This window comes from Coregonus clupeaformis, chromosome 9 (assembly GCF_020615455.1).
Source record: "Coregonus clupeaformis isolate EN_2021a chromosome 9, ASM2061545v1, whole genome shotgun sequence".
NCBI lineage: Eukaryota > Metazoa > Chordata > Actinopteri > Salmoniformes > Salmonidae > Coregonus > Coregonus clupeaformis.
In genome coordinates, this window is record NC_059200.1 from 21,142,728 (window position 1) to 21,153,666 (window position 10,939).

Below are 10,939 nucleotides of genomic sequence, written 5' to 3' on the forward strand. Positions count from 1 at the left end.
TTCCATGTAGAACCCTCTATGGAAAAAAGGGTTTGACATGGAACCCAAAAGGGTTCTTTAAAGAGTTATGCTTTGTGGAAAGCCGAAGAACCCTTTTAAGTTCTAGATATCACCTTTTTACTAACAGTGTGGGAGTGTAGATAGACAAGAGGACATCTCATTTTATCTCTGTACATGCACCCATGACATCATTTGCAGTCAAAAATGAAAGCATCTGATAATGCAAATATAGACATTTATACAGCAAAAGTATTTTCTTTTTATTGGATTTTTCAACCTTCCAGAATAACTTAATTAGAAAATAACACATTTCTACTCCAACATTATGTTTTTATAAAGTTGTTATATACTCAAATTATGTTTTTTGTATTAGGCCTATGTTTGTATTGGACCCATAAACTTGCTAGCGCTAAATTTTGAAACAGAGCAGAGCTTAATTTTCACTGGAACTTCAGAGGCAGGTTTTTATATTTACATACTAAATGTGGGCATCACTAAAAGCAAAGGAATTAAATGCATAACCCTCTTATATGAGTGCAATGTAGGAGAGCATGTTTAAAACAAAGATTCCTCCATTAAGTTCTCTTAATTCTGCATAAACACTTCCTCCAGACTCTGTCAGTCTGACATAAAGCAGGTGCAGTTGCTTTATATAAACTCCAGTGTAAATCTCTTTACATACACAACACATTCATTTGCATTACAAATACATATTTTAACCCTGACCAGTTTGTCCTCATGTGACCTGAGCAGGAAAAACTCCATGCCCTTCAAGTCTATAACTAGTCTATAAGTAGGCTATAACTAGGGCCCAGAGTTTTTCCTGGCTCAGAAACATTACTGTCATAAGTGACACTATAATAACTCCATAAAAATAAAAAATGTGTCATTGATCATTTTGGCATGAGACTAACTGCCAATGTATTGGCCAGGCCACCAGCCTCTAATTTACTCATGTAGAATCTTTCATGTATAGGCTGTATTCCAATCCAGCTTCCTCATTCCTCTCTTTTCATCCCTTCATCCCTCTTCTTCTCTGGAGGGGTGGAGCGTAGGATGGGTAGGGTACCCACTATTCCTCCCTCAGTCGTCCAGCTCAAGGCTAAATTGGCTGTACAGGTCTTGTGTGGTCACTCTTCTCAGGGCATCTGCAAAACGCACACACACAGGTTCAAAAACCGTTTGAATTAATTTATAGTGCCTTCAGAAAGTATTAACACCCCTTGACCTTTTCCACGTTTTGTTGTGTTACAGCCTGAAATGAAAATAGATTCAATGGTGATTTTTTTTTGTCACTGGCCTACACATAGTGGAATTATGTTTTTAGAAATGTGTACTAATTAAAAATGAAAAGCTGAAATGTCGAGTCAATAAGCTGAACCCTTTGTTATGGCAAGCCTAAATAAGTTAATGAGTAAACATTTGTTTAACAAGTCACATAATAAGTTGCATGTACTCACTGTGTGCAATAATAGTGTTTAACATGATTTTTTAAATGACTACCTCATCTCTGTACCCCACACATACAATTATCTGTAAGGTCCCTCTGTCGAGCAGTGAATTTCAAACAGATTCAACCACAAAGACCAGGGAGGTTTTCCAATGCCTCGCAGAGAAGGGCAGCTATTGGTAGATGGGTGAAAATAAAAAAGCAGACATTGAATCAGGGACGGCCTGTTCAATAGGGCGATATGGGCGACGCACTGCCAAACGGGAAAAGGAAGGGATTTTTTTTCTAATCAATTATATCACGGCAACAGTAGTTATCAGTGTTGTAATCTATACGTCTGATCTGCCACAGTGCCACACTGCCACTAAATGTCGAATCAGGCTAAAGTCGTGCTTCAAATGGCTCCACCCCCCTTTTGGGGCGATTTCAGTCAGATTGAAAATCGCCCAGAACTTCTGTCATAGACTCCCATGTAAAATCTATTTTTTTCAAATTTCAGAGCCTTCAATACAATCTCAATGGGTGTCTGTGGGCTTGCACTTACGCGCTTTCGTCACATGAACGTAACTAAGAAAAGAGAGGGTAGCAGCGTCAATCAATTCACTACTACTATCAACATGGCTAGGCTTCAGTGCAACTCGATTGTGTCTTTGAAAGAATTTCCTTTTTGTCGGCGAACAAATGAAGATAAATTGGCAACGAAACAATTAGGACCTCCCAGACCAAATTTAATAATTCAACAGGTTTCTACTAAAGGGGGGAAGTCCTACACCCGAGGATTTTCCAAAAAATGGTACGAACGAAAAAATAACATTGCCACTCAACTGGATGAGGGATACAGGCTAGCTGTCCGCCGCCACAACGATGAGGTTAGTGTTGATAATCACAAGTTTACTGGAGAACTGAGACCAAGTAGAGACTTTGGACAGGGTGGATATGGTTATATTGCGATATTGTCAATACAGTATATCGTAAAGTATCACTATGTAACTCGATTTCTTTCACCCCAATCCCTCAAATTAACGGTAAATAACTGAATTGTTTGCCCCACATTTAGCTAAGATGATTAGCTAGCCAGCTAAAATGTTTTATTTAGTTAGCAGTCGCATCTACAATAGTTTACTGTCAATAACATGTCTCCAAAAATGACGTGGTGTCTCCAATTGTGTTGACATTTTACAATTGCGATGCGCATCCATGAGTATCCACTTTCTGTAGCTCAGCTGGTAGAGCACGGCGCTTGTAACGCCAAGGTAGTGGGTTCGATCCCCGGGACCACCCATACACAAAAATGTATGCACGCATGACTGTAAGTCGCTTTGGATAAAAGCGTCTGCTAAATGGCATATTATTATTATTATTATTATTATTATTCCAGCCTTGTGTAGGTCTCCAATTTTGTCCCTGACATCCTTGGAGAGCTCTTTGGTCTTGGCCATGGTGGAGAGTTTGGAATCTGATTGATTGATTGCTTCTGTGGACAGGTGTCTTTTATACAGGTAACAAGCTGAGATTAGGAGCACTCCCTGAGATCAGTCAATAAATGATTCTGGTATTGACTTATATGCTGCCCCTGTCTTCATGTTGTTGCTGGACATATCTTTTTAAAAATGTGTGTAGGTCACCTAAATCATCAGAAAAATTGCCCCTCCTGAGAATTTTTTCAGGAGCCGCCACTGCATTGAATATCCCTTTGAGCATGGTGAAGTTATTAATTACACTTTGGATAGTGTATCCATACACACAGTCACTACAAAAGATACAGGCGTCCTTCCTAACTCAGTAGCCGGAAAGGAAGGAAACCGTTCAGGGATTTCACAGTGAGGCCAATGGTGACTTTAAAACAGTTACAGAGTTGAATGGCTATGATAGGAGAAAACTGAGGATGGATCAACAACATTGTAGTTACTCCACAATACTAACCTAATTGACAGAGTGAAAAGAAGGAAGCCTGTACAGAATACAAATGTTCCAGAGTGGCCGAGTTACAGTTTTGAATTAAATCTATTTGAAAATCTATGGCAAGACCTGAAAATGGTTGGCTAGCAATGATCTGGAGGTGAAAGAAACGGACACCTGTTTAGGCGAGGTGCTGGCTAGCAGAGTAGAACACCTGTTTAGGCGAGGTGCTGGCTAGCGGAGTAAAACACCTGTTTAGGAGAGGTGCTGGCTAGCGGAGTAGAACACCTGTTTAGGGGGGGTGCTGGCTAGCGGAGTAGAACACCTGTTTAGGCGAGGTGCTGGCTAGCGGAGTAGAACACCTGTTTAGGCGAGGTGCTGGCTAGCGGAGTAGAACACCTGTTTAGGAGAGGTGCTGGCTAGCGGAGTAGAACACCTGTTTAGGAGAGGTGCTGGCTAGCGGAGTAGAACACCTGTTTAGGAGAGGTGCTGGCTAGCGGAGTAGAACACCTGTTTAGGAGAGGTGCTGGCTAGCGGAGTAGAACACCTGTTTAGGAGAGGTGCTGGCTAGCGGAGTAGAACACCTGTTTTGGAGAGGTGCTGGCTAGCAGAGTAGAACACCTGTTTAGGAGAGGTGCTGGCTAGCGGAGTAGAACACCTGTTTAGGAGAGTTGCTGGCTAGCGGAGTAGAACACCTGTTTAGGGGAGGTGCTGGCTAGCGGAGTAGAACACCTGTTTAGGGGAGGTGCTGGCTAGCGGAGTAGAACACCTGTTTAGGGGAGGTGCTGGCTAGCGGAGTAGAACACCTGTTTAGGAGAGGTGCTGGCTAGCGGAGTAGAACACCTGTTTAGGAGAGGTGCTGGCTAGCGGAGTAGAACACCTGTTTAGGGAGAGGTGCTGGCTAGCGGAGTAGAACACCTGTTTAGGAGAGGTGCTGTCTAGCGGAGTAGAACACCTGTTTAGGAGAGGTGCTGGCTAGCGGAGTAGAACACCTGTTTAGGAGAGGTGCTGGCTAGCGGAGTAGAACACCTGTTTAGGAGAGGTGCTGGCTAGCGGAGTAGAACACCTGTTTAGGAGAGGTGCTGGCTAGCGGAGTAGAACACCTGTTTAGGAGAGGTGCTGGCTAGCGGAGTAGAACACCTGTTTAGGAGAGGTGCTGGCTAGCGGAGTAGAACACCTGTTTAGGAGAGGTGCTGGCTAGCGGAGTAGAACACCTGTTTAGGAGAGGTGCTGGCTAGCGGAGTAGAACACCTGTTTAGGAGAGGTGCTGGCTAGCGGAGTAGAACACCTGTTTAGGAGAGGTGCTGGCTAGCGGAGTAGAACACCTGTTTAGGAGAGTTGCTGGCTAGCGGAGTAGAACACCTGTTTAGGAGAGGTGCTGGCTAGCGGAGTAGAACACCTGTTTAGGAGAGGTGCTGGCTAGCGGAGTAGAACACCTGTTTAGGAGAGGTGCTGGCTAGCGGAGTAGAACACCTGTTTAGGAGAGGTGCTGGCTAGCGGAGTAGAACACCTGTTTAGGAGAGGTGCTGGCTAGCAGAGTAGAACACCTGTTTAGGGGAGGTGCTGGCTAGCGGAGTAGAACACCTGTTTAGGAGAGGTGCTGGCTAGCAGAGTAGAACACCTGTTTAGGAGAGTTGCTGGCTAGCGGAGTAGAACACCTGTTTAGGAGAGGTGCTGGCTAGCGGAGTAGAACACCTGTTTAGGAGAGGTGCTGGCTAGCGGAGTAAAACACCTGTTTAGGAGAGGTGCTGGCTAGCGGAGTAGAACACCTGTTTAGGAGAGGTGCTGACTAGCGGAGTAGAACACCTGTTTAGGAGAGGTGCTGGCTAGCGGAGTAGAACACCTGTTTAGGAGAGTTGCTGGCTAGCGGAGTAGAACACCTGTTTAGGAGAGTTGCTGGCTAGCGGAGTAGAACACCTGTTTAGGAGAGGTGCTAGCTAGCGGAGTAGAACACATGTTTAGGAGAGGTGCTGGCTAGCGGAGTAGAACACCTGTTTAGGAGAGGTGCTGGCTAGCGGAGTAGAACACTTGAAAAAGAGAGTCACACTCTAGGAGCTCAGATGCAATAATTGAATAACCTTCGTTGACAGACAAGCTGTCTTCATCAGGGTATAATGATCAACAACCTATGATCAACTAGCAATGATCAACAACCAATTTGACAGAGTTTGAAGAATTTTGAAAAGAATAATGGGCAAATGTGGAAAGCTCTTAGAGACTTACGCAGAAAGACTCACAGCTGTAATTGCTGCCAAAGGTCCTTCTATAAGTATTGACTCAGGGGTGTGAATAGTTATGCAAATGAGATATTTCTGTATTTCATTTTCAATACATTTGCAAAAATAAAAACAAATACATGTTTTCAAGTTGTCATTATGGGGTATTGTGTGTAGATGGGTGAGAGTGAAGGCAATGTAAAATACTTTATCTGTACTTGATTGCGCTTGCCTGGCTTGACGGAACCAATAGAATAGTCCGAAAACTGGAAACCCTGTCATACGACACTCCAGGCAGGAAAATATATATGCTAGAAGTATTTGAAAGATTTAGAATAGTATTTGAACCCAGGTCTGCAACACACACAGAGGCATAGTTGTCTTCCCAGCCAGACCGACCCAGGGCCAGCACGCCATCTGCTCTAGACTCTGACCTCTGCGACTGCCTGCAACAGGCTATCCCTACCCCCAGACAGCTCCTTCAGCCCACAGTCAAAGAGCAGAGTAGAATCTGACACTCTGAAAGGCTCTCTTTGTGAAGAGGGAAACAGCCCCACTGCTGCTCCACACTGTGGTGTAGAAGGATGGTATTATCATACTCTTGACATTACTGTACTGTCTGTCTGAGGGGTCCTGTGCAATAGCTAGCTGGGGAAGAAAGACAGTTGACTATTTTCTAAGAAGCGATATGTACAGTGAGGGAAAACAGTATTTGATCTGCTGATTTTGTACGTTTGCCCACTGACAAAGAAATGATCAGTCTATAATTTTAATGGTAGGTTTAAAATTTGCATTTTAAAATTTGCATTTTAAATGAGGGAAATAAGTATTTGACCCCCTCTCAATCAGAAAGATTTCTGGCTCCCAGGTGTCTTTTATACAGGTAATGAGCTGAGATTAGGAGCACACTCTTAAAAGGGAATGCTCCTAATCTCAGCTTGTTACCTGTATAAAAGACACCTGTCCTCAGAAGCAATCAATCAATCAGATTCCAAACTCTCCACCATGGCCAAGACCAAAGAGCTCTCCAAGGATGTCAGGGACAAGATTGTAGACCTACACAAGGCTGGAATGGGCTACAAGACCATCGCCAAGCAGCTTGGTGAGAAGGTGACAACAGTTGGTGCGATTATTCGCAAATGGAAGAAACACAAAATAACTGTCAATCTCCCTCGGCCTGGGGCTCTATACAAGATCTCACCTCGTGGAGTTGCAATGATCATGAGAACGGTGAGGAATCAGCCCAGAACTACACGGGAGGATCTTGTCAATGATCTCAAGGCAGCTGGGACCATAGTCACCAAGAAAACAATTGGTAACACACTACGCCGTGAAGGACTGAAATCCTGCAGCGCCCGCAAGGTCCCCCTGCTCAAGAAAGCACATATACAGGCCCGTCTGAAGTTTGCCAATGAACATCTGAATGATTCAGAGGAGAACTGGGTGAAAGTGTTGTGGTCAGATGAGACCAAAATCGAGCTCTTTGGCATCAACTCAACTCGCGTGTTTGGAGGAGGAGGAATGCTGCCTATGACCCCAAGAACACCATCCCCACCTTCAAACATGGAGGTGGAAACATTATGCTTTGGGTGTGTTTTTCTGCTAAGGGGACAGGACAACTTCACAGCATCAAAGGGACGATGGACGGCGCCATGTACCGTCAAATCTTGGGTGAGAACCTCCTTCCCTCAGCTAGGGCATTGAAAATGGGTCGTGGATGGGTATTCCAGCATAACAATGACCCAAAACACACGGCCAAGGCAACAAAGGAGTGGCTCAAGAAGAAGCACATTAAGGTCCTGGAGTGGCCTAGCCAGTCTCCAGACCTTAATCCCATAGAAAATCTGTGGAGGGAGCTGAAGGTTTGAGTTGCCAAACGTCAGGCTCGAAACCTTAATGACTTGGAGAAGATCTGCAAAGAGGAGTGGGACAAAATCCCTCCTGAGATGTGTGCAAACCTGGTGGCCAACTACAAGAAACGTCTGACCTCTGTGATTGCCAACAAGGGTTTTGCCACCAAGTACTAAGTCATGTTTTGCAGAGGGGTCAAATACTTATTTCCCTCATTAAAATGCAAATCAATTTATAACATTTTTGACATGCGTTTTTCTGGATTTTGTTGTTGTTATTCTGTCTCTCACTGTTCAAATAAATCTACCATTAAAATTATAGACTGAACATGTCTTTGTCAGTGGGCAAACGTACAAAATCAGCAGGGGATCAAATACTTTTTTCCCTCACTGTATAAACTGATAGGAAAAGACAGTTGACTATTTTCTAAGAAGCGATATGTATAAACTGATAGGAAAAGACAGTTGACTTTCTTTCACCAGTAACATCAACTGGGGAAAAACAGTTGACTTTTAATATTCAATATGAACTCATAACCAACCTGGGACAAAGATAGATATATGACAGCTCTGCTGTGATTAGTACACCCTCCCTGTGAACCTTAACACACTTCCTCAGTGTCAGCCGACAGATACCAACAGTCATTCAACAATATTTTGCAAATACCTGGCCTTGAATAAGACAAGACTCCACTGGGGAATTACTATAGTAGAATAGGGTTGAATGATTTGAAATTAGATCACAATCATTGGTTCATTTAAATGCCCTTTAAGGACTGTGGCTAACCTACTGGATGGAAAATATATCTCCTTTGACCAAAGCTGATAAGATTATGGCAGAGTAGTTAGTACCTAGTGTGTATGAGCGTGTGAGAGATAAAGATAGAGAGATGGGGATTTGTGTGTGTAGTGTGTATGCCCTTGTGTACTGTATACGCCTGTGTGTGTGTGTGTGTAGGCCTTACCTATCCTGCCTACTAGTGACTGTCCGATGTCTTTGATGTCGTTGTACTCATGCAGCAGGTCAATGTGCTGCTCCAACTCAACAACTGTGAACCATCTATAAAAGACACACACAGTTCATCTCACACACGGTTTCACCTATACTGCCAAGTATATGGTTGGTCATAACAGATAACAGTATGAAAACTAAGTGTTAATGTTATTACTAATATTGGACACTATCAGATAAAACACACACTAACTACTCTGCCACAATCTAATCAGCTTTGATAGAAGTAAAATATTTTCCTTCCATTCAGTAGAATAGCCATAGTGAAGGACATCTGAATGAATGACCATGATCTAATTTCAACTCTATTCTACTATTAGACTCTATTCTACTAATTCTCCACTTGTACGCACTTTTTCTCCAGCAGTGTAATCTCTGAGTCTAACTCTGCCCGTCTCCTCTTCAGGGATGGCATGGCCAGTACTTGAGGTCTGGACCTAGGGAAAGACACAAGGACTATGATGTGTGTGTGTGTGTGTAAGTGATATGCAAAAGCAATTCTACATCAGTAGACTTACAGGTGACTTGAAGCTGGAATGGACGTTTTTGTATCCTGAGTATGGGGTCCTAAGGGGGGAAAAAATAAAACAAGAAGAATATTTGTAATATCCTATTCAGTAAAATCACTGACCTATAACTTATCTGGAATATTTCCACATGCCACAGCTCAGTCTGTATAAGAGTCTGGTCTGGTTATCAGGCATCTAGGCCTAGAGATAAGGCAGGTAGATTACTTTCAAGATACCATCACCGAGTTACACCAAGTTGTGTTAGAGTGGGAATGATATCATACATTTTGAATTAACCTAGATATTGAATGGTGCCACACTTTGGACTTTGCTTTGCCACAAATTACCTGGCAGAAGGTACTAGTGCACTTTAATTAAGGTACCTTACTGCACTAGTAACCTCTGTTTGTGGCAAAACAAAGTCCATAGTACCTTGATGAAAGTGCACTAATACCAAAGATGTGCTCATTGTTCTATCTGTGCTAGTACCTTCTGACAGTTTTCAAACCCGTAACCATTTTGTTGATAACGTTTCAGTAACGCTACACTACCGCCACGGATAATGTCACATAACAACAACCTTCCAGCTAACTGAATGAAAGCTAACGTTAGTTAGCTATAGCGTGAAAGAAGAAGCTTGAATTTGGAGCAATTACAACACGGTGTCACCCGAGTTACAACAGAGGTAGTTATGAACCTGCCCAGTACACATCCCATTAGTGATTTTGTGGAACACTGTTTTCGTACCTTTTATGAGCCCCTTTAGCTGTCGAGAAGTACTTCCCCTTTGGTGTTGACAATTTTACATCCGGGAAATTGCCACAGATTTCAGTGCTCGGTTCTGTCGCCATACCACTCGAAGTACAGAATTAGCCACATAAAAAGGCAAATTAAGCATATGGGAGAAAAACGTAAAAAGTATTTATTGGGGTGTTTGTCTCAATTTCCCAGTAGTTTTCTAATTCTCTCGTTCTCGCGCTCAGAAAACGTACATCACTATACGCACGGCATTTTCATTGGCCCTCAGCATATTATGGGTCGAGGGGTGATAGTTACCGACGCTCCAGTACAGTCTTCAAAGCGCTACTGATCCGACACGTGCTCGTTTCAAAGTAATATTATCACGTGATCAATTACAGCCGAAGCTTCGTTTGATCACGTGGTTTTTCAACTTGTGTAGTTGGGTTTCAAACTCAAAGTGGACAGCCCTCGGCCCTAATGAAGTTTTACGTCGTCAAATCCGAGTGTACCTTAAATGTCCCTTGCCAAAGCGAGGGAGAGTGATGATCGGAGAGGCAACGTCCTTGGTGGAAATGTTGAAGTTGATCTTAAAAACAACCAACCTAAAGCTATTAACATATCTAGCTAGCACTCCTCTCAGGTAGCTAGCTACAGTTACCTGTAGCTGGCTAGCTAGTTTTATAGTTGTCATTTATTCCAATACATTTCAGAATTCCAAAAAATATGTTTATGAATCTTCATACTTTTTTCTGACATGCCGAAAATGCAGCCTTGTTGATTAAATTTGACACTTCACGGCCATCAGTTTGACATGTGACTACAGATTGCATTGAATTGTGGGTCATATCAACCCCGCAAGTGACCAAAGTTGTTCACTCGCTACCTCCACTTAAGATGGCAATCAAACTGCATCAGGTTTCAACAGGGATACCCCCGAGGAAAAGTGGCGAAAAGTAATCCTTCTACCCCTCCCTTCCTCACCCCCCCATAAAAATAAATAAAAAAAAAGTGCTTGTCCCACTGGCTAGCATAAGTTGAACGCACCAATTTGTAAGTCGCTCTGGATAAGAGCATCTGCTAAATGATGTAAATGTAAATGTAGCACAAGGGCTGAGGGGGTACAAATAAAGTGTTTGGACTGCAGCCTGTGCTTCAAAATGCGAGATCCCACTGATTTCGCTGTGGTTCAGGTGCTTTCTTCGATTCCAAGTTGCTTTCAAACACCGACCTCTATGGACACATTACAATTGAGTCGGGATTTT

At 43.1% G+C, this 10,939-nt stretch overlaps 1 pseudogene; it reads right to left on the reverse strand.

Moving 5' to 3' along the window:
• Positions 1-239: 239 nt before the first annotated feature.
• On the reverse strand, positions 240-10,042 carry LOC121574303 (annotated as a pseudogene).
• Positions 10,043-10,939: the final 897 nt, after the last annotated feature.